General features: G+C 48.1%; 1 protein-coding gene across 1 annotated transcript in view; it reads right to left on the reverse strand.

Annotated features, from left to right (window-relative positions):
* ITCH (itchy E3 ubiquitin protein ligase) overlaps window positions 1-17,463 on the reverse strand; it is a 106,154-nt gene extending 88,691 nt beyond the window's left edge. The window contains exon 1 of the mRNA XM_075901534.2: window positions 17,334-17,463. The gene's annotated coding sequence lies outside the window, so the exon portion shown is untranslated. The remainder of the gene's footprint in view (window positions 1-17,333) is intronic.
* Between the last annotated feature and the right edge of the window lie 3,935 nt (window positions 17,464-21,398).

Genomic DNA, 21,398 nt, shown 5'->3' on the forward strand with positions numbered 1-21,398 from the left:
AAGAAGCAATGGTCTCAAGTTACAGTGGGGGAGGTCTAGGTTGGAGATTAGGAAAAACTATTTCACTAGGAGGGTGGTGAAGCACTAGAATGGGTTACCTAGGAAGGGGGTGGAATCTCCACCCCTAGAGGTTTTTAAGTCTCAGCTTGACAAAGCCCTGGTTGAATTGATTTAGTTGGGATTGGTCCTGCCTTGGACAGAGGGCTGGACTTGATGACCTCCTAAGGTCTCTTCCAGCTCTATGTTCTCATTTTACAGAGACCTAAACTGAGGACATGGGCTGAATGGGACCAGAGAACCATTGGTTCTGTACAGAATAGGGATGGCAACATGTAGTCAACTACACAATTAATGGATACGCCTGGGCTTATCAGTTAATCTTGTCAACTACATGCATTTCCCCACCTTGCTGCCTCTGTGGCAGCAGGAGCGGGGGAGGGGGATGGGAGGAGTGGGAGCTGGTACCCCACAAGCACCAGAACCTCCTCCACTCCCACACTTCTGCCTCTGATAAAGAGGCAGCAGCACAGAGGGTGAGGGGAACAGGTAGGAGATGACAGGCGTGGGGAGCTAGCTTTCAAGCAGGCAGGTGCCTGCTCCATGGACCGGTCTGGGCCCGCCCCTTGATGCCTCCTACAGAGGTGGTGGGGGGAGGGCAGATAGGAGCCGGTGTTGGGGGGAACCAAGCTTAAAAGCCAGCTCCCCCCAGCACCAGCTCCGCGATGTTGCCTCCCCGCCCCTCGGTGCTGCCTCTACCAGAGCTCAGATCACCTGCAGACAGGAGCTGCTGCCACTCCTGCCGATGCCTCTGTATCAGACAGCAGTGTGGGGCTGAAGGCAGTCGGTCTGCGCAAGGAACTGGTTTTTAACTGGCTCCCCTCGCCGACAAGTTGCCACCCCGTGCTGCTGCAGCATAGGATGGCAGGTAGCTCCCCGCGAATGGGGCCAGGAGCATACTGGCTGCCAGCGCCACCCTTGGAGACTATGGAATAGTTGTGTAACCACTAAGATTTCATGCGGTTACACGACCACTCAACCATTCACGACCATTCTGCTCTCTCTTCCAACAGTAAAAGTTGAGGGCTGCCCTATGGACTTAATTGTGGTTACAGTGGTTTGTGCCTCTGTGAAAGAACAGAACACATTCTATCTAGCTTGTTTTCTTAGTTGCAGTCTGATAGTTTAGCCACCTCTGTAAATTCACTTCAAGTTATCAGAATAGTGTCTTCATTGTAATTCAAAGTGAAATTGTTTACATCTTTAAACAGAGATATGGCATAGAATGTACTAAAGAAGATGAACTGATGGAGTGGAAAATAATGGAGGCTTCTGAATACTATCTTTGAAAGCTTCTTACAGATTCATCAGTTATTTCAGTGTTTAAAGATGGAGGGAGAGTGGGGAAGAGAGGAGATTATTTCTATGAATAAAACGTAAGTAATATTACCTCTGTTCTCTTGTTCCCTTCTTTCTTGTTAGGTATTTATGTTTTCATTTTTCATGGTGAAGCAGCTTTGGGACTTGAGATTTATTTACTTATTTTAGAGATTAGACATCTACCCCAACAATTTCAAAGAAGAGATAGGTTACCAAAAAGGCATTGCCAAATATAGTTTAAAAATTTCATACTTTAAAATGTGTCAGGAGTTTACCATTCTATTTTGAGGCAAACTTAAAAATAAAATAATTCTAAAAACAAATTATCCACTTTTGTTGAGTTCTACAAAATCCAATTTCCCCTCCCCCCCCATCTTCTGACTCATCCAATGGTTAATCGATAAACACATCAGATGTGTGTTGATATCAGTGATGGTAGTGCTCAGACAAATATATTTTATGTAAATAGATTATAATGCAGACAAATTGTTAACTTAAACCATCTCTTGAAATGCCTCACGTGATGGTTGAACATAAACATTCAATTACATGATATCTAACATCCCTAGTACTGAAAAAGTGGGAAAGAAAACACCACCATTCTCTCTTATCTGACTACGATACCTTTCTAATCCAAACAACTGCTTCATTACTAAACACACAGTCTGGTGCATCCATTTAAACCAGGCTTCCTTCTTTGCTCATCCTGGGCACTAGAATGACATTGTTTAAGACAGTGTGACACACAAATACACTAATATTTATCTCTCAACAGATTCCTGAAGTAATTCTACAGATCACTGAATTTCCTCTAATGTCATTTGCTCCATGTTCACTATAGTTTGTGAGACTTCCTAAAATACAATCTATCCTTCCTGTCACATCTATTAAGGCATTCTGCTCTATCTGGGTCATTATATCTTGTACCAGACTTCTTTGAAGTCACAAATCAAGATTACTGGTCTCTTCTTTGTTGAGGCTCCAATTTAATGCATATTTTCACCAACTGAACTATTAGAGTTTGGTTGCTTCACAATCTGCACCTTCACAACAGCAGAACAGCTGTTCATGAAAGACAAGGTTAAAAGTTCCAGAAATCCTCTCCTCTGCTCTTTTTATTTATTCTTCCATTATATTTCTTCTTCCTCCATAATTATGTCATGTGTTCTCTCAGAAGGTCCCAGATGGTGTCATCTCCTCTGTTTCATCTCATTTGGTTTCACCAGTTTCCACCCATGACTTGCATTCAAGTCCAACAGGCGCATCTTCCTTATGCTTTTTTACCTCAAGTTAACGGATTGTTCTACACAAATGCACAGGGGAGGTGCAAGCCCTTTAAACAGTAACAGTTAAAAGCACTCATGCATCTCCAGCTCCCAGGCAATGCACGAGGGGTGGGGCCTGGAACTGCTGTGCAGGCAGGCCTAAGTTGGCTGGATACAGCCCACTGAGAGGCTTTTGCCCACCTCTGTTCTATGCCCTAAGAATCAGCACACGTTAGAACAAACAGAAGGGCCACACTCAGTCAGAACAAAGGTCCGTCTAGCCCAGTGGAGTTTTACAACACTAGCCAGTGCCAGGTGCCCCAGAGGGAGTGAACAGAACAGGGAATCATCACGTGATCCCTTCTCCTGTCACCCATTGCCATCCTCTGACAGAGGCCAGGGACACCATTCCTACCCATTCTGGCTAATAGTCATTGATGGACCTAACCTCTATGAATCTATCTAGTTCTTTTTGAACCGTGTTGAAGTCCTGCTCTTCACAACATCCTCTGGCAAGGAGTTTCTATCAACTACTCCACTAGTCAACAGACACTTCTGCATTCCTCCTTTGAAGTGTACAAGAGCCCCAGTGGGGACTGGGATGGGTTCTGGAGTGGCCCACTGTATAGGGCATTTGCCTGGGGAATGCAGGGTGGTGAGTTTGAGTCCTGCCCACCCCTCAAGCAACAGGAAAGTCAACACAAGTTTCCCCAGGGATGGAGCAGGCTCTGGTATGAGGAAGGCAGGATAAGTGATGCCCTCAAGGTAGGGAGGTGAGATGGGATCTGGAATAGCATAGTGCATTGGCCTGGGGAGTGTAGGGTGGTGGGCTTGAGTCCTGTGTGCCACCTCTGCATACCCAGGCAGCCACTAGGGGGCCAACACCAGTTTTCCCAGGGATGGAGCAGGCTCTGGTATTAGGAAATGCCATGCAGAGCCCAGAGTCAGCTGAGGAGTTCCCAGGCTTCACGGCACTGCCTCTTTGAATGCTGGTCTGGTCTTGCTTGGCATTTCAAAGGGGCAGTGCTGCATAGCTGAGCCCTGGATCAGATGTGCTGTTGCTTTGATGTCCCCCTTCTCTGTCTCTGACAAAAGTAGCAGGGGGAGGGAATCAACTAGTCGACTGACTATCAGATAAGTATTTGCTTATCAGATAGTCAACTAGTCCTTAACATCCTTATGCTGCACAATGAGTCGATGTTTTCAGTGAGCTATCCAGTGGCTTTTTCAGTATAACTGCTGACATCTAGGCTAGGCTAACCTGGATGCTCGGACCTAAGTACTGATCAGCCAAGTTAATGTTGCACTGAAAACACACTCCAAGTGCACTTATTCACAAGTCAAATCTGAGGAAGTGGGTTTGGCCCACGAAAGCTCATCACCTAATAAACCATCTTGTTAGTCTTTAAAGTGCTACACAGTCCTGTTTTTTGTTTCAGCTTGACTAGACTAACACGGCTACATCTCTATTATTATTCACAAGTCGTGATGCATGTTTCAGCTCAACCAGTTATGAAGGTGCACAAATGGTTCCATAGTTAAGGTTGCATTGAGTTTCTATTTCAAACAGCTTGAGTTCATTAACCTGTAAGACACCATAAGAACATTATAATTTATGTTCCTTCCTCACCAAACGCCTGGGTAAAGCTGGCATTTGTGCAAGAGAGAGGAGGTACTACATGAGTCTAAATAAATTTGATTAATTAATTTGTGTATATGGGTGAGGAAAAGCTCCTGGGTATGTATTCGGTATGATTTTAATGTATTTAAAATACACTTACAGATTTAGATAAGGTTGTGTGTGCACATAAAGTCCTACAAATGAAATGAAAAATAGAGAGGTCCACCATCTCTACTTTCACACACCCTTCTGATCCTGCAAAAAGGCTTAAAATGAGTAAACTATTAATTAGCTATAAGTGTAGTACTGCATGTGTGTTTGATTCTGTAATCCCTCCAAAGCACTGTTATCTTCTCTTCCTGTTTACTGCTCCAAGTTTGGTTAGACACATGCCTTTATGCTCACTTGATCTCTACTCTTTCATTGCTAACAATTGTTCATTTACACCTCTGTTCACCCAGCTCTAAACTAAGAAACCCAGCCATACCCACAAAAAGCAATAGCTACACTTCCCTCCAGTCAGCCATGCTCTTCAGTCACTCATCAGTATGTGCAGTATCTTTAACTGCTTCTATAATTGCTTTGAAGAATGACCCATCTTCCCTCTGAATGTTTGTTATCCCATCTTTTTTTAATCTTATAAAATAATTACCACCTGGCTAAAATGAGAAAATGTAAATATATTAAATTAGCTTGCTAATAGAGGAATATTCCAAAACGTGGTATTGATTTGTTTTGATAACTTTGCTTTGATTAGTTTTTATGATGTATTTGGCACTCACAAATCCTTGACCATTTCAAAATAAGTTCTAGGGCAAAGTTTACAAAATCACCTAACTTACCGAGCCTTGTCTGTGTGAGAAAGTTTTACCAGTTACACCGGTACAACTTCCTTTGTTGACAGTCTTATTCAAGTCTGAGTGTCTTTTTACGTAGTCTAAAATAAAAACCTGTGCTCATACTGTAACAAGTTGCTACTCACAAAGTTATATGGCCACAACCACATCACTACAACTGGTAAAACTCACCTGTGTATACAAATTTTGAAGATGCTAAATCACATAGCAACTGTTAAAAAAATGTTACACTTGTCAACTTTACAAGTTAAATTAAAAACAGGAGCAAGCAAATAAAGAACCAGGAATTTACTCTGATTGCAGGGCAAGAAGATAACAGTTATAGAAATGAGAGTACAGAATAAATTATGTTAAGGATAGGATATGGAACATCAAAAAAGCAAAGAAACTATGATAAATTGGAGCATCTCTCTACAAAAAGGCAAAACCACTAACTTGGGGATATATGCATAAGCATTATTTTGCCTACACAATGACATGTAGACAATCCGTGGCCACCTTAACTTTGTGCTGACACAGCTATAAGTAGCCCAGAGTTGAGAACCTCTGCTCTGAAACGTGAAGTATAATGTTATTCTGGCAGTATGCCATTCTGATCTATAAACTTAGTTTTCTTTAATAATAAGTGCTGTCTCACTCACTTCATGAAGGTAGAAAGCATTTGATGTCGTTCAGTAACAGATTTGTTTTATTCCAAGTATGTTTTAATTATCAACTCCAATTTTTGTACTAGCAGCAAATTAGAAAATGGGAGATCAATGGTCCAAATTTCAATTACTGCAGAAATAAAGATCCATAATAGATTTTTTAAAATGCCAATGCTATTTGGCAAGCAATTAAAAGAATGCACCAATTATCCACCAGTGCTTTATGATGGTTTTAAGTTTTTCCTCTACACATTTAGATATATAAACTTCATCTGTTTTTGAGTAGAGGAGGAGATGATAAATGGCCTGTATGGACTAACAATGCATTGTAAATTAGAGGAAAACACAAAGTTTCTAATCACACTGTAGCGAATTGGAAGTTTTATTTTCTTAATGGTGCTGTTTTCACTAGTGGGTTGGAGGGCCAGGTCACTTTTCTCAATTTGATGTTTTCCTCCTTTTCCTATTAATGGGTGCTTAGCCCCATTCATATAGCTGAAATAAGGAACCTGCACTAAAAACTAAACTATTAACAGTTAGGGTGTGAATGTTTAACCCGTTAACCAGTGGGGGCTGGAGCAGATCCCCACCTGCCATAGGGAGGGGGCTGCTCCTGCCCCAAGGGGGGGACCGCTGCAGACAGGGGCTGCACCAGGGCCTGGGTACACCACAGGCAGGAACCACTCCAGCATCCCGGCCAAAACAGCCTCTGTCCCCCGCAGGCCAGGGTAACTGGCCTGCGGGAGATGCCTGGCCTATGCTTCAGTGCAAGCAGAACACAGAAGATCCCTCCCCCTTCAAGGGGAGTGCAGTGCACATAGGTGCAATGGTCCCCACAGCCAGATGCTTTGAGCAACAGGCAGGGGTGTAGCAGGCAGGAAGCCTGTCTGAGCATCCTGCTGGCCGGGAGCTACCTAAGGTAAGCACCAGAGCATGAACCTGGCATCCCATCCTAATCCTCTGCTCCCCTTCCTGCATCCCTGGCACAGGTCATGACCCAAACCTTCTACACCCCTGCTACAGGTCACAATCCAAATCCTCTGCACCCCCATCTTTTCTCCCAGGTCACAAGTCAGAACCCTGCACCACTTCCGGTATCCCTGTCCTAGGTCACAACCCTAGCCCTCTGCACTCCAGCTGCTGCACTCATAACCCATCCCAGGTCCTCCATGCCAACCCACTCCCCCAGCGCAGCTCTAACTCTCCTATCCCACGAGTGGAGGCCAGGGTGAAGGGGAGACACACCTAACCCTGCCCCATCCCCCATGGCACCACTAGAGGGGCTGAGCACACTGTCTAGCTTAGGAAACCAGCCTCTCCCTCCCCATCAAGAGCCATCAGGGAAGCTGGGAAACTCAGCCCCACTCCTCCATTCAGGAGGTGCTGAAGGAGTCAGCTACTCCTCCTTCAAGAACCACCAACCTGTGGCACTGGGCAGTGCAGCCCCAGCCCCTCAGATGAGCTATCTGTCCCCTCTCCTGGCCCCCTGGGCAGCACAACCCTGCCCCATCCCCCAGAAAGGAGCCAAAGTTGGAGAACTGCCATCCTCACTGCCATAAGCAGCCCCATAAGACCCCCAAACCTCCAAGCCCCCTGGTCTAAGCCTCCCTGCCCTGATCCCTGCACACCACACTGCACTGAGCCCCATACACACACACTTCCCACCCTCTGCCCTGACTCCTGCACCTCAACCCCTTGCCCTCAGCCCCCAACACCTCCCATTCCTTGCTCCAAGTCTCCCATCCCCCAGCCTGAGTCCCCACAAAGAACTTAGCAACACCAGGTAAATCCTCTCAACTACTATATATCTGAGAGAGTTTGTTTGTTCAAGTGCTCCTGCTAACCAATGAGAGTTAGTACCATCAAATTCGGTATCCAGCCTCCTCTGACCATAAGCAACAGAAGGGTCTGGTTGTGCCAGGAAAATGGGATATATCTAAAACGAGAATGCTTCTCATAAAACTACACAGAAAAGACAGTCACCAGATAGGTGAAAGGGGCAGGCAGCGGGCATCCCTCCTGTCCAAGACTGCCCCATCCCCGAGCCTCACACCCCTCCAGGTGTTCTTCAGGGAGTTTGGGGGGAGGTTTGAAGCTCCCCTCCCCCAGATTCGTATGGAGACATTGTTGGCTGTTCCCCTTTACCAAGGAGCAAGGGGAAGCGCAGACAGGCTGTGCACTTTGCTCTCACTCCAACAGGGACAGTAAGGGAAAGAGCAAGCAGCCCTGGTACCTATCTCAGAGAAAAGGAGGCTGTGTCCCCCACACACTCCCTGCCCCCCACACAGACTCTGCTGCCAAGAGCCCCCTCACCGCCACCAACCCTGACTCCTGCACCCCCGACGGTCCCTGTGCCCTCCTTAAGGACCCAAGCAACACCAGGTAAATTTGCTAGTTTAAACAAATTTTAACATATACAGAAAAATCTTGTTTTAAAACTAGTTCTGTGAAGCCTCTCTGCTCTGCATTTCACAGACTTATGAAGAAAGTAACCTCATTAACAGCTGTCATTAAAATTGGTCAAATACCTAGAATAATCCATTTAATCATAATATACATCAAGTATAAACAGGACAATTTTTTAAAAATGAGTATTTTCAGATTTCTTTCCTTGTGTTACTCCATCTCAGTATAGAGAGCTATAAACAAAAACACCTTAGAGAGAAATCATTCTAATCTAAGTAGTATATGGAGCAATAGTTTTAAATGCTTACATTTAAACTATTTGGAAAGGTTTCTCTAAGGAATTTAGAGATGAATTTGATGTTATGGTATGATAAACAGAAAAATATACTTGCCATCTTACTAGCTTAAAAAGTGAGGTTAACAGATAGTATGGATTTGCTAATCACATGCATGTTACACTAAGTACTAGCTCTTAATATCTGCAGTAAACATATCTACAGATAAGAATATTTGCTTCCTCCTTCCCTAAACCGAAGATAGATTTGTAAACATATTGAGAGAAGATAATCTGGAAAAAATGCTTGTGTGTTCTGAGTGACATATTTATGGAATGTGTCTTTTGGGATATTAAAAGGTTAACCCCTTTTTTACCCCCATCCCTTTTAACAACCCCAAAACAAAAGACATCAATGGAAAGTTTACAAAAATGAAACTTTAACACACTAAGTCTTATTACATTTAAAAGTTAGCTCAAACTTAATTTTACATACTAATACTATTTAGCATTTTCTGTCTTCAAAGTATAGATTAACACATTTTCAATATTCTTATGTGTGAAACAATATTCTTATGTAGGAAAGTGCAGCAGACCAAAATACTCAGCATATGGGGTTTATGAAGCACATGTTCAGAAAGGGTTCCGTTTACAGTGGAGAAATGCGTGCAAAATGCTCAAAAACATAATAGGCACTGTTCAGGTAAGAGGAAACTGACATCGCGATCAGAGAGGTAATGGTTACAAACAGACTATATACAAGGCACACACACCTATGTACATTCCAATATGTTCTTTTTTTTTTTAATGTCATCCATTAGCACAAAACAAACAATTTGGACTTACGTAAAACACAACTCTTCCAGTTCCATTAGGGAATTATACTTCCAACTATGTCAGATTCCAAATCATTATAGCAGTACAAACAACCGAAAATCCCTATGAGAATAAACAGACTTTGAATTGTACCTGAAGTCAACAGATTTAGGTCCTGACTAACCAAGGCAAGAAACACAGTTGAGGACACGTCACCAGGAAAAATCTGTCTATGTCCCTTGTAAATAAATCAGGGGATTGCTAGCCCACTGAAGGGCCAAGATTTCAATAATACCATGCATGATTCTGACCACAGCCTCTATATAGAATCTTTAACATGAGGCCTAGCTAACAATAAACGAAACATGGTTAACAGAGCTAAGCTGTGAGCAAAGGCAGGCTCCTGTTCACAGATCTTGGCATGAACAGGATCTGAAACTAATTGGTAACAAGTCCAGGTGCAGAACAATAATTGGGACTTATCTTGAGTTGCAGACCCATGACTCACTGAGAGGAACCTTGAAGTCCACTTCCCAGTTCAGGAAGAGAGAACAGTTGATATACCTCTCCCCGAATACCAACCTAGCTTCAGGGAGAGGTCTGACATATCAGCATGAGTGATGATGTCCACCCATCACAGACGCAAACTGCAGTCCTGAGAAGGGGAGAGGGGCGGGGTGCATTGATAATGGTATACTGTAGCCAATGCTGTGTACTGCTTATTGTTCTCTGTCTCAGGACCGTATAGGAATGTACCTGCAGACAAACCTATTGAAAGGTGCCACCTATCATTCCTAAAGATTCGGAATCTGGATTTAACCTACATTCTACAAGAAGAACCCTGAGGGATAACACCTGTGTATTAACAAGCATGTAAACCTGAGCCACAGGTGGAACACTCATGTAATCTTTTAGACTACTGGCTTATTGTGCTCATTATGTTTTGCCACTAGAACATATCTAGGGAATTCCCACCCTGTTTCTTCTCTCTGCCCATCAGCACCCTATGTAATCTATTGTAATCAGCTGTTTGTCAGTCTGAGTAATAAAAACCTCGTGCTTGAATCTACACGGTGTCAAACTTCTGTCCCTTCACCCACATTCCTCAAACCTCAATTGTTACAGTAGAATTGCCAATGTAGAGAAGCTGTTTCTCCGCCACCATGATCTAGCTGGTTTAAAATGCATTTAATGTTAAATTGCATTTAATCAACTAGTAGATGGAATTTCCATTGATTAGTCAATAAGGGGGGAAACTACGTTTTGGCTAATGGATGAGGCTTCAAATTTGATGCCCCATTTCCTAGTTCTGCCCAACTTATGGAAAAGAAAGGGGCACATTTACTCTTTTCCCCCACTTCCCAATGTTAAGTAATGGCCGAGTTTTTCAAGCCCTGTCTCTGCTTGACTGAAGCTTGTTTCAGGATGAACTCCTCAAATACAAACACATTAGCAACTCTATTCATTTTCAAAGCAAGGAATACATCCTACATATACATTTTGGACAGCTCATATAGGGTGGGCAGAAGAATCTTGTAGAGTTTATAGACAAAAGAACTGAAAGAAAATATCCCACATGTGAAAATTCCCAAAGGCATTGCATTAGCATTGCCTGCTCATTTAAACAGTTAGATGAATAAACCCCATATCATGTTTCCTCAGAGAAAATCTATGTTCTCAATACAGGCAGTCCCCGGGTTACGTACAAGATAGGGACTGTAGGTTTGTTCTTAAGTTGAATCTGTATGTAAGTCGGAACTGGCGTCCAGATTCAGCCGCTGCTGAAACTGACCGCCAATTCTGACTTACATACAGATTCAACTTAAGAACCCCAAGTCAGCTGCTGCTGAAACTGATCAGCCGCTGATTCCAGGAAGCCCGGGGCAGAGCAACTGTGCCTCGGGCTTTCTGTAGTCAGTGCTGGTCAGTTTCAGCAACGGCTGACTTGGGGACGCCTGGGGCAGAGCAGCTGCGGTGCTGCTGGGTTGCTCCAGTAGCACCGCTCCTCGCTCCTCGGCGCTACTGGACCAACCCAGCAGCACCCCAGCTGCTCTGCCCCAGGCGTCCTGATTCAGCCGCTGCTGAAACTGACCAGCAGCGGCTGAATCAGGACGCCTGGGGCAGAGCAGCTGGGGTGCTGCCGGGTTGGTCCAGTAGTGCCCAGAGCGGCGCTGCGGGACCAACCGGCAGCGCCCCAGCTGCTCTGCCCCAGGGTCCACAACAAAAGCCTGGTCTGCTGGGGGGGGGGAGGGGAGGCACACTAGCTGCGCCCCCCCCCCCCCCCCCAGCAGACCAGGGACACAGGGAGCAAAGCCGCAGCGGCAGGGTGCCTGCCTCTGAGGCTTTGCTCTGGCGCGGGACCCGCCGCTGCTGCGGCTTTGCTCCCAGTGCCCCTGGTCTGCTGGAGATGGTCCCCAGCAGACCAGGGGCACCAGGAGCAAATCCGCAGCTGCGGCGGGGTCCTGCGCTTCTGAGGCTTTGCCAGAGCAAAGCCTCAGAAGCGGGGAAACCCACCGCTGCTGCAGCTTTGCTCGCAGTGCCCCTGGTCTGCTGGGGACCGTCCCCAGCAGACCAGGGGCACCGCGAGCAAACCCGCCGGGGCTGCGGCTTTGCTCCCGATGCCCCTGGTCTGCTGGAGACGGTCCCCAGCAGACCAGGGGCACCGGGAGCAGCTTTTCTCGCCCCGGAGGTCGAGGTGGCTGACCGCTGCCTTCGAGCTCCGGGGCGAGAAAGCCCCGTTCGTAAGTGCGGATCCGACATAAGTCGGATCCGCATAAGTCGGGGACTGCCTGTATTCTTGTTAGCATTTGTTCTCGCTAACTACAGTTAGTATAGAATTCCATGTATAATTTAAAAGCTTAATAGGAAATGTCAGGTGTTTAAAAAGTTTGCATAGTCCTGGAAATAAATTCTGCTAGAATAGGAACCTCATTTTCAACATTTATTTTCCAGTTTATAGTGGGTCTTCCTGGAAAAGCACAGATTGTTCAATATAGATTCACAAGAAATAAAATAACCCTTTCGGAGGCCATTGACATGGCAATAACTGTCCTTTGTAACTCAACTTCTGAACACTACATAAAAAAGAATATTATTTATTTTCTTCTCTAGAAGGAGGAAAAGTGGGATACAGACTACCCTTTCTCTTCCCAAACACGGGCACCAAATTCGTTGAGATGCCTGACAAAACACAGCCAAATGAATGATGCCAAACAGATGGACTGTCTGGAACCTTGAAAAAAAACCAACACATTTGCTTGATTGCAGACATTGAAAAAAACCAAAAGAACGCTTCCAAGACAATAGGCAAACTGTGATTACATCCCACTTTGCCTTCTGAAGCAAGCATGAACGTCACAAAGCTTCTGTATGTAGGCAAAGCTCATTTACAATAAACAAATGTAAATGTTCTTCCAGCTACACATAGATTTGCTGTGATAAATGTCACTCCCTTCTGAAGCGTGTGGACATACAAACAACAACCATCATCTGTCTCACAGTAAACCCGACCAGGAGGCTGACAAATCTGCGCATGAAAAAGCACAGGAATGGACAAGCAAACTTAAAGCATAATGTCCGTAGTGCAGTTTATAGCACATTTATAAGTCTGATTATTATTTTCAGTTTGTTCTTTTATGCACATTCTTCCTCATTTGTTTTGAGCGATAGAGGAATTATTTATTATGTTCAACCATCATGAGAGGCATTTTAACAGATGGTTTAAGTTAACATGATAGTCTTATTTAACAATTTATCTGCATTAGAATCTATTTACATAAAATCTATTTGTCTGAGCACTAACATCACTGACTGATAACACATATCTGACGTATTTATTGATTAACCATTGAGTCAGAAGATGGGGGGAAAGAATCAAATGGGATTTTGTAGAACTCACCAAAAGTGGATAATTTGTTTTTAGACTTATTTTATTTTTAAGTTTGCCTCAAAATAGAATGGTAAATTCCTGACATTTTAAAGTATGTAATTTTTAAACTATATTTGGCAATGCCTTTTAGGTATCCTCTCTCTTCTTTGAAATTGTTGGGGTAGATGTCTAATCTCTAAAATAAGTAAATAAATCTCAAGTCCCAAAGCTGCTTCATCATGAAAAATGAGAACATAAATTCCTAAAGGGAAAGAAGGGAACAAAAGAATAGAGGTAAAATTCCTTAAGTTTTATTCATAGAAATAATCTTCCCTCCTCCCACTCTCCCTCCATCTTTAAACACTGAAATAACTGATGAATCTGTAAGAAGCTTTCAAGGATAGTATTCAGAAGCCTCCATTATTTTCCACTCCATCAGTTCATCTTCTTTAGTACATTCTATGCCATATCTCTGTTTAAAGATGTAAACAATTTCACTCTGAATTGCAATGAAGACACTATTCTGATAACTTGAAGTGAATTTACAGAGGTGGCTAAACTATCAGACTGCAACTAAGAACACAAACTAGATAGAATGTGTTCTGTTATTTCACAGAGGCACAAAGCACTGTAAACACAAGTAAGTCCACAGGGCAGCCCTCAACTTTCACTGCTGGAAGAGAGCCGAACTTGACCCACTGCTTTCAAGCAGCATTTTAGTTTCACCCTCATCAGATCTGAGCAGGAATATGAAGCCCATGTGGGACTTCATTCCTGAATTTCCTGTTTTTCAAGTAGATGCAAACTAGCAGTGGTTCAGTCTGCCCCATTCCTTTATTACTTCTAGTCTGCCCTTTACACATATTAGGCAAGATTGCCCCCAATAAAAGGGGAAACAGTAACGGACAAATGAGAGTAATAAAAAATGAACAAAACGATGGAAAATACTGTAAGGAACAGTATTAGTCAAAGGAATGGAAAGGATAACCAAAAAGATCTTTCCATCTATTATTTCTTGAATTCTAATAATGGATCCTGTCTGCTGAGAGGCTTTTGCCAACTCAAAAGGTAAAGGATTTCTCCCTCTACCAAATTATTAGGTAACCCTCATTCTACAGTAAACTTCCGATAATCCGGCACCTTTAGGACCTAGGGGGTGCCGAATTATCAAATATGCTGGACTATCGGAAGAAGGGGCTATGAGGGGTCTAGGGTGGTGTGGGGGGCATGCCTCATAGCCCCCCCTTCCGACAGTTCGGCTCTGCCCCAGGCTTCCCCGATTCAGCCGCTGATGGTCAGTTTCAGCAGCGGCTGACTTGGGGACGCTGGGGGCAAAGCAGCTGGGGGGCTGCCAGGTTGGTCCAGTAGCACTGAGGACGCTACCGAACCAACCCAGCAACACCCCAGCTGCTCTGCCCCCAGCGTCCCCAAGTCAGCCGCTGCTGAAACTGACCAGCCCGCTGGTCAGTTTCAGCAGTGGCTGAATGGGGGACAGCTGGGGTGCTGCCAGGTTGGTCCCGCAGCACCGAGGGGCAGCGCTACGGGACCTACCAGCAGCACTCCAGCTGCTCTGCCCCCGGCTTCTCCAATTCAGCCGCTGGTCAGTTTCAGCAGCAGCTGAATCGGGGAAGCCGGGGGCAGAGCAGCTCCAATGGTCCGGCTGCCTGGAGCACTTCCGGGTTCCTGATGGTGCCGGACCATCAGATGCCAGACCAATGGAGTTTTACTGTACATCTATTCTACTGCTGCCTCTCAAAAATCTGGAGCTGCCTTCCCTGTTGTTATAAATTATAGCTATCAAAACAAGGTAAATCTTGAAAGAGGTGTGGCCCAAAATTTCAGACCCAGTTAAATAACTCGCACATCATTGTAATCTTCCTCTACCTACAATTTGGATTTTATTGTCTCGCAATGTCAGTCCTACACATTTAGATACTAGAGGATCAATAACTAAGGCCTATCGATGTTTCCAAAACTAGAAGTGAGGGGCCCAACGTTGCCATTCTAGAGTGACTTTATTTACTAAAGATTATACATAGTGTACCAAAACAACCATTCACATTGCAGTTACAAACACTTATGCTTTAGTGTTCTGGGCCATCATTTTAGGACACTGCATTATTTATAGGACAAAGCAAGTAAACACTAGTGAGATGGCTGCAGCAAGATTCGTCAGGACAGAGTGAAGACACTAGTAGTCAAAGGAGGTTCATTTCAAAGTCTGGGAAAGGGGCTGAGCTAGACAATTATTGGATTGAGAGGAATAAATTGGGGGGAATGTGTTATCAACTCACACAAGCCAAACACCTGGTGGTGATTTTGGGGGGCAGAGTGTATGAATAAAACAGGCATCATGCAAGATAGAGGAACCTAGCAAGAGACAGCAAACCACCCCAGGGCTGGCAAATCATCCAGAATCAGACAGCCGCTAATGAATACCCCCAACTCAGGGTGAGCGCAGTAGCTACAAACCAGGTCAATGAAGTCTATCAACCAGAATGGGCTGGTGATTGACTGGACAGTGAGAAGACTGTAGTCAGAGCACTGGATCTGGTTGCCAAAGTGTGCTGGTCAGCTGTAGGGTCTGGCTAGAGATTAGATCACCAGGGTCTGGCCAAAGGGGGCTGGCTGAATGGGGCAGTAGCAGGGAGGTCTGGAAGCCAAAGAGCACTGGGTGGGGCAGTGACCGGGGGGAGGGGGGGGGCAGCCAGAGGATGCTTGGCAGAAGGGCAAGGCAGGGGAGGCCTGGCAGTCAGAGGGTGGGGCAGTGGCAAGGGGAAGAAGCTGGCAGACAGAGGGCACTGGGCGGGGCAGTCGTGGTGGGGGGTGTCTGGCATCCAGAGGCACTGGGCAGGGAAGTAGGGAGAGTCTGGCAGCTGCTGGGCGGGGCAGTGGCTGGGGGGGAGTCTGGTAGCTGGAGGCACTGGGCATGGCAGGGGCAGGGGGGAGAGGGGTCTGGCAGCCGGAGGCACTGGGCGGGGTCCCACGGGAGGCAGGGCAGTGGCGGGGGGGGGGAGGGTCTGGGCGAGGCAGTGGCGGGGGGGGGGGTCTGGCAGCCGGAGGCGCTGGGCGGGGCAGTGAGCGGGGGTCCCACGGGAGGCGGGGGGGGGCGCTGGGCAGGGCAGTGGCTGGGGGGGAGGGTCTGGGCGGGGCAGTGCCGGGGGGGGGGGGTCTGGCAGCCGGAGGCGCTGGGCGGGGCAGTGCCGGGGGGGGGGGGTCTGGGCGGGGCGGGGCAGTGGCGGGGGGGGGGGTCTGGCAGCCGGAGGCGCGGGGGCAGTGCCGGGGGGGGGGGGGGGGGGTCTGGGCGGGGCGGGGCAGTGCCGGGGGGGGGTCTGGCAGCCGGAGGCGCTGGGCGGGGCAGCGCTGGGGGGAGGCTCTGGGCGGGGCAGTGCCGGGGGGGGGCAGCGCGGGGCGGGGCAGTGCCGGGGGGGGGGGGTCTGGCAGCCGGAGGCGCTGGGCGGGGCAGTGCCGGGGGGAGGGTCTGGGCGGGGCAGTGCCGGGGGGGGGCAGCGCGGGGCGGGGAGTGCCGGGGAGGGGGGGGGGGTCTGGCAGCCGGAGGCGCTGGGCGGGGCAGTGCCGGGGGGGGGTGGCGCGGGGGGCGGGGCAGGGGGGGGGGGGGGGGCTGGGCGGGAGGCGCTGGGCGGGGCAGTGCCGGGGGGGAGGGGGGGCGGGGCGGGGCAGTGCCGGGGGGGGGGGGCAGCCGGAGGGCGGGGCAGTGCCGGGGGGGGGCTGGCAGGGCGGGGCGGGGCAGTGCCGGGGGGGGGGTCTGGCAGCCGGAGGCGCGGGGGCAGTGCCGGGGGGGGGGGCGGGGCGGGGCAGTGCCGGGGGGGGGGCTGGCAGCGGAGGGCGGGGCTGTGCCGGGGGGGGGGGGCGGGGCAGGGGGGGGGCAGCGCGGGGCGGGGCAGGGGGGGGGTCTGGCAGCCGGAGGCGCTGGGCGGGGCAGTGCCGGGGGGAGGTCTGGGCGGGGCGGGGCAGTGCCGGGGGGGGGGGGTCTGGCAGCCGGAGGCGCTGGGCGGGGCTGTGGGGGGGGTCCCACGGGGGCGGGGCAGGGGCCCCAGGGGCCGGGACCGAAACGCCCCCGCCCCGCTCGCTGCGAGCCCCGGGGCGGGAGCGGCTCCCCCAGCCCCCCCCGGCGGAGTCGCGGCAGCGCTTCGAGAGGCGAGCGGGCGGGCGCAGCCGCTTCTCCGCGGCGGACTCCTTACCGGCCGGGGCGGCGGGGCCAGCGCCTCAAGCCCTCCGCCAAGATGGCAGCCAGTCCGAGCCCAACCTCAGGCAGCGACTTTCCAAAGTCGGACGGCCACGACGCATGCGCAGAGTCAGCGATGGCGGAGGGCGTGGAGGGTGAAAACTACAACTCCCAGAATGCCCCGCTGGGAGTACGCACGCGCACTACCTGGGCGGACTGGGGTCGGACTGTCAGCTGATGGGTCGAGGGAAGCCGGTGGACTGGGCGCTGGCGCGGCTCCCGCAGGGGAAGGGGCTGAGGGTGGGCCACCAGGAATGGAGACTGGCCGCGTGAGTGGCCCCGAGCCCCGCGCTTCCCTGCTGCTCCCCCCAGTCCCGCCCCTCCCCCTCCAGAGCTGGAGCGAGTCAGCTGCTCCCCGCGCTCCGCCCCTAGCGGCCGGGAAGGGTCTGCAGGGCAAGCCCCAGTGGGCTACAGGTGCCACCACCAGACTGAACCGCGGGGTGGGTTCCCGGACGGATCTGGGGGGGGCGGGCTCTGTGAGCAGTGGGGGTCCCACAGAAAGGGACTGTTGGACTCTGTGTGAGCTTCCCCATAGGGATCCTGGGGGAGAACTTTGTGCAGGCAGGGGGAACTCACCTAGACAAGGATTATGGAGAGCCTCTGCTCACAGAGACCTTGGGGGCAACTCTGGGAGTAGGGGCCACCTCCCCGACAGGAATTTGGAGGGGGTTCTGTGCAGGTAATGTGGCACCCATCCAGACAGAGATTATGGAGGTGCTCTGTGCTAGCAGTGGAGTCTCCCCATAGAGGGGTGCTCTGTGCGGGTTCAGATGTGCTTTGAATTTATTTCATACAGAGAAGGTATAATATGGTTATTCTTTGAAAAGTGGCAGTGGAGGGTTTCACTTTTAATCTCTAAAGGCCTAATCCATCATCAGAATGGCAAATCCCAAAGGAACATGGCTGCTGCAACCAGCTCCAGTATAAAAAATTTAGCAGCACTAAGCACCTTAGATAGAAACATAAACACTGGTACAGTTTCAAAAAGAGATTTCTGCGTTGCATGGATCTGTGTACCTCTTTAGGTATAAATGCACTTACAGCACTGAAATCCTTTTCATCCACAGATCTGTCATGGAAGGAGGAAACAAAGCATACTTTCCAACCATTGCCTGCTATACCACTGTACCAGCTAAGAGTGAGAGGATAGTTCAGTCTCCGTAGTCTGGTCAATCCTGGGCTTCTACTGAAGCACCAGCAAGACTGTTCATTAATAGTATATTAGGACGCATTTTTATGAACTAATGAAGATTAAGGAATTCATAAAGTTCAACAGTTCATAAAACTGCACATCTCAAAATTACAGTAGGTACTGTGCATAAGTATTGCTTTTTCATGCCCTTCAGACCGCTGCCAAGCAATTCCAATGCACTGATGGCATCAGAACATGAAAGGTTGTGGACTTTTTCTTCATCAACTTCACTTTTATTATGTGACTTTTTTCCCTCACAGGGAAAAATGGTTTGTATAATTGTTTGTTTATAACATAAATCTTCATAAAATCAAGGTTCTGCTGTAATACATTGCACTTTTACACATTGATGACCTCCTGAGGTCTCTTCCAGTTCTAGTGTTCTATGATTATATGATCTTAAAGCACTTTGGCTACGTCTACACTGGCAAGATTTTGAGCAAATACTTTTAACGGAAGAGTTTTTCCGTTAAAAGTATTTGCGCAAGAGAGCGTCTACACTGGCATGTGCTTTTGCTCAAGAGATGTGCTTTTGCGCAAAACCAGTGTAGACGCTCTCTTGCGCAAGAAAGCTCCAATGGCCATTTTAGCCTTCGGGCTTTCTTGCCCAAGAAATTAACGTTGCCTGTCTACACTGGCCTCTTGCGCAAGAATACTTGCGCAAAAGGGCTTATCCCTGAGCGGAGGCGTCAGAGTATTTGCGCAAGAAGCACTGATTTTGTACATTACAACATCAGTGTTCTTGTGCAAACACTTGCAGCCAGTGTAGACAGGCGGGAAGATTTTGTGCAAAATCTTGCCAATGTAGACACAGCCTTAGAGAAAAACTGGGGTCTGGCAAAAGGGGGCTGGTTGGATGGGGCTGTACCAAGTAGGTCTGGCAGCCAGAGGGCACTAGGCGGGGTAGTGGCAGGGGGAGGCGGGTGTCTGGCAGCCAGAGGGCACTGGGCGGGGTAGTGGCAGGGGGAGGTGGGTGTCTGGCAGCCAGAGGGCACTGGGCGGGGTAGTGGCGGGGGGGGGGCGGGTGTCTGGCAGCCAGAGGGCACTGGGCAGGGTAGTGGCAGGGGGAGGTGGGTGTCTGGCAGCCAGAGGGCACTGGGCGGGGTAGTGGCAGGGGAGGGCGGGTGTCTGGCAGCCAGAGGGCACTGGGCGGGGTAGTGGCAGGGGGAGGTGGGTGTCTGGCAGCCAGAGGATGCTTGGTGGAGGGGCAAGGCAGGGGAAGCCTGGCAGTCAGAGGGTGGGGCAGTGGCGGGGTAGGGTCCAGAGTGCTTCATTTTTTCTTCTTAAAGCACTTTGAGGAAAAATGAACTGGAGCACTGGGAGAGCTTTTGCCCAGCACTCCTGAAGTGGCCACACTGCCAAGGCTGTGCTTTAAACTTTCAAGCGTAGACAAAGCCTCAGCTTGTTCATGAAGATGGAATAATGCTGTCCTACAAGGAAGGTATTTGGGAACACTCATTTGAAATCCTGTTCGGCTACTGAGGATACAGATGTCATTAGTGGGGACAGATGCATGGTTTCCCACTCACATCCAGTAATAGTACTAACAAAGACTTCAAGTGATATGAGAGATTATCATTTCCAGGAGAATCAATGTGAGCAAAAGAAACAGGAGTAACTATTTTGTATGGCACTTGAGCACTACTGTGTTACTTATTTACACTGAAAAACCCAAAAGATCATTGTGTCCATTTATATTTATTGAAACCCCAAAAGAGCCCCATTGTGAGGATGCTGGACAAACTCTCACAGGCTTCTTCCTGCCAGAAATGTTAATTTTAAGAAGATAAGCAACATATGGAGGATGTTGGAAATATGAACTGTTACACACAAATACTTTTGTGAGCCCAGTGTTGTCTGCACATAATACATTACATGCAAAAGCATTATATTAAAAGACCTTTAAGATTGCAAAGTCAAACACTTAAAAGTTAGGAAATGCCTGAATTAAGGTGCTTGTGCTACACTAGTGTGGCTTCTTTGTGTGTAGGCATAATAATACATTCTTTAATTAGCTGATCAGATGCTAGCATTCCCAGGGGACCCCTGCTTAATTCAGTGAAAAGGTTGGTGCACAGTGAATGGGCAGCTATTTGGTATTTCCTGTTATCCTCATTATTCAGTGTGCATCTACTGGATAAAAGGAAATATTGCACAGCTACCTTATTTACTGCACCACATCCAAACCCTGCCCAGAGGACAGAGAGTGTTTCTGTACAGTTCTCATTATAATATCTGAGTACCACACACCCCAATGAATTTGTCTTCATGGGCTGTGGTGGCATTAGTATCACCATTTACCGATGAGGCACAGAGAATAAGGGCAAATGTGTCCCCCTAATGTTAGATGCCCCAGATGTCTCAACGCAGGCATCCAGAAAACGACACACACACAATTAGAGACCACTGGTGCAGATTCTGGTTTAAGTGATTTCCCTAGCCACACATAGGAACTCTATGATAGTTCTTGAGGGTGGCATTTAATTGCCTTCATCATGCAATCATCCTTTTGATATTACTGTTCCCCCGGCCCCCTGCACAACACCGATTCACTCTCAGAGCCCAATCCAGTCTAATAGTGTATGGCTGGGTAATTAAAGTCTATTATAATCCACAACATGGTCCTTGTAATGTACATCATGCACAATGTGCTTTAGTCAAATAAGTTATTGTCCTCAGTATAGAGATAAATGGGGAAATTCTATGGTCTATGTTATACAAGAAGTCAGCCTAGTCCTAGATGATCTAATGGTCCCTTCCAGCTTTTAAAATCTAGTTAGTTATGAATGAATCACAAGGAAGCCATATTAGGGTTGACAGGGTAACCTT

The sequence above is a fragment of the Pelodiscus sinensis genome, chromosome 17, assembly GCF_052426305.1.
Source record: "Pelodiscus sinensis isolate ZL-2025 chromosome 17, ASM5242630v1, whole genome shotgun sequence".
NCBI lineage: Eukaryota > Metazoa > Chordata > Testudines > Trionychidae > Pelodiscus > Pelodiscus sinensis.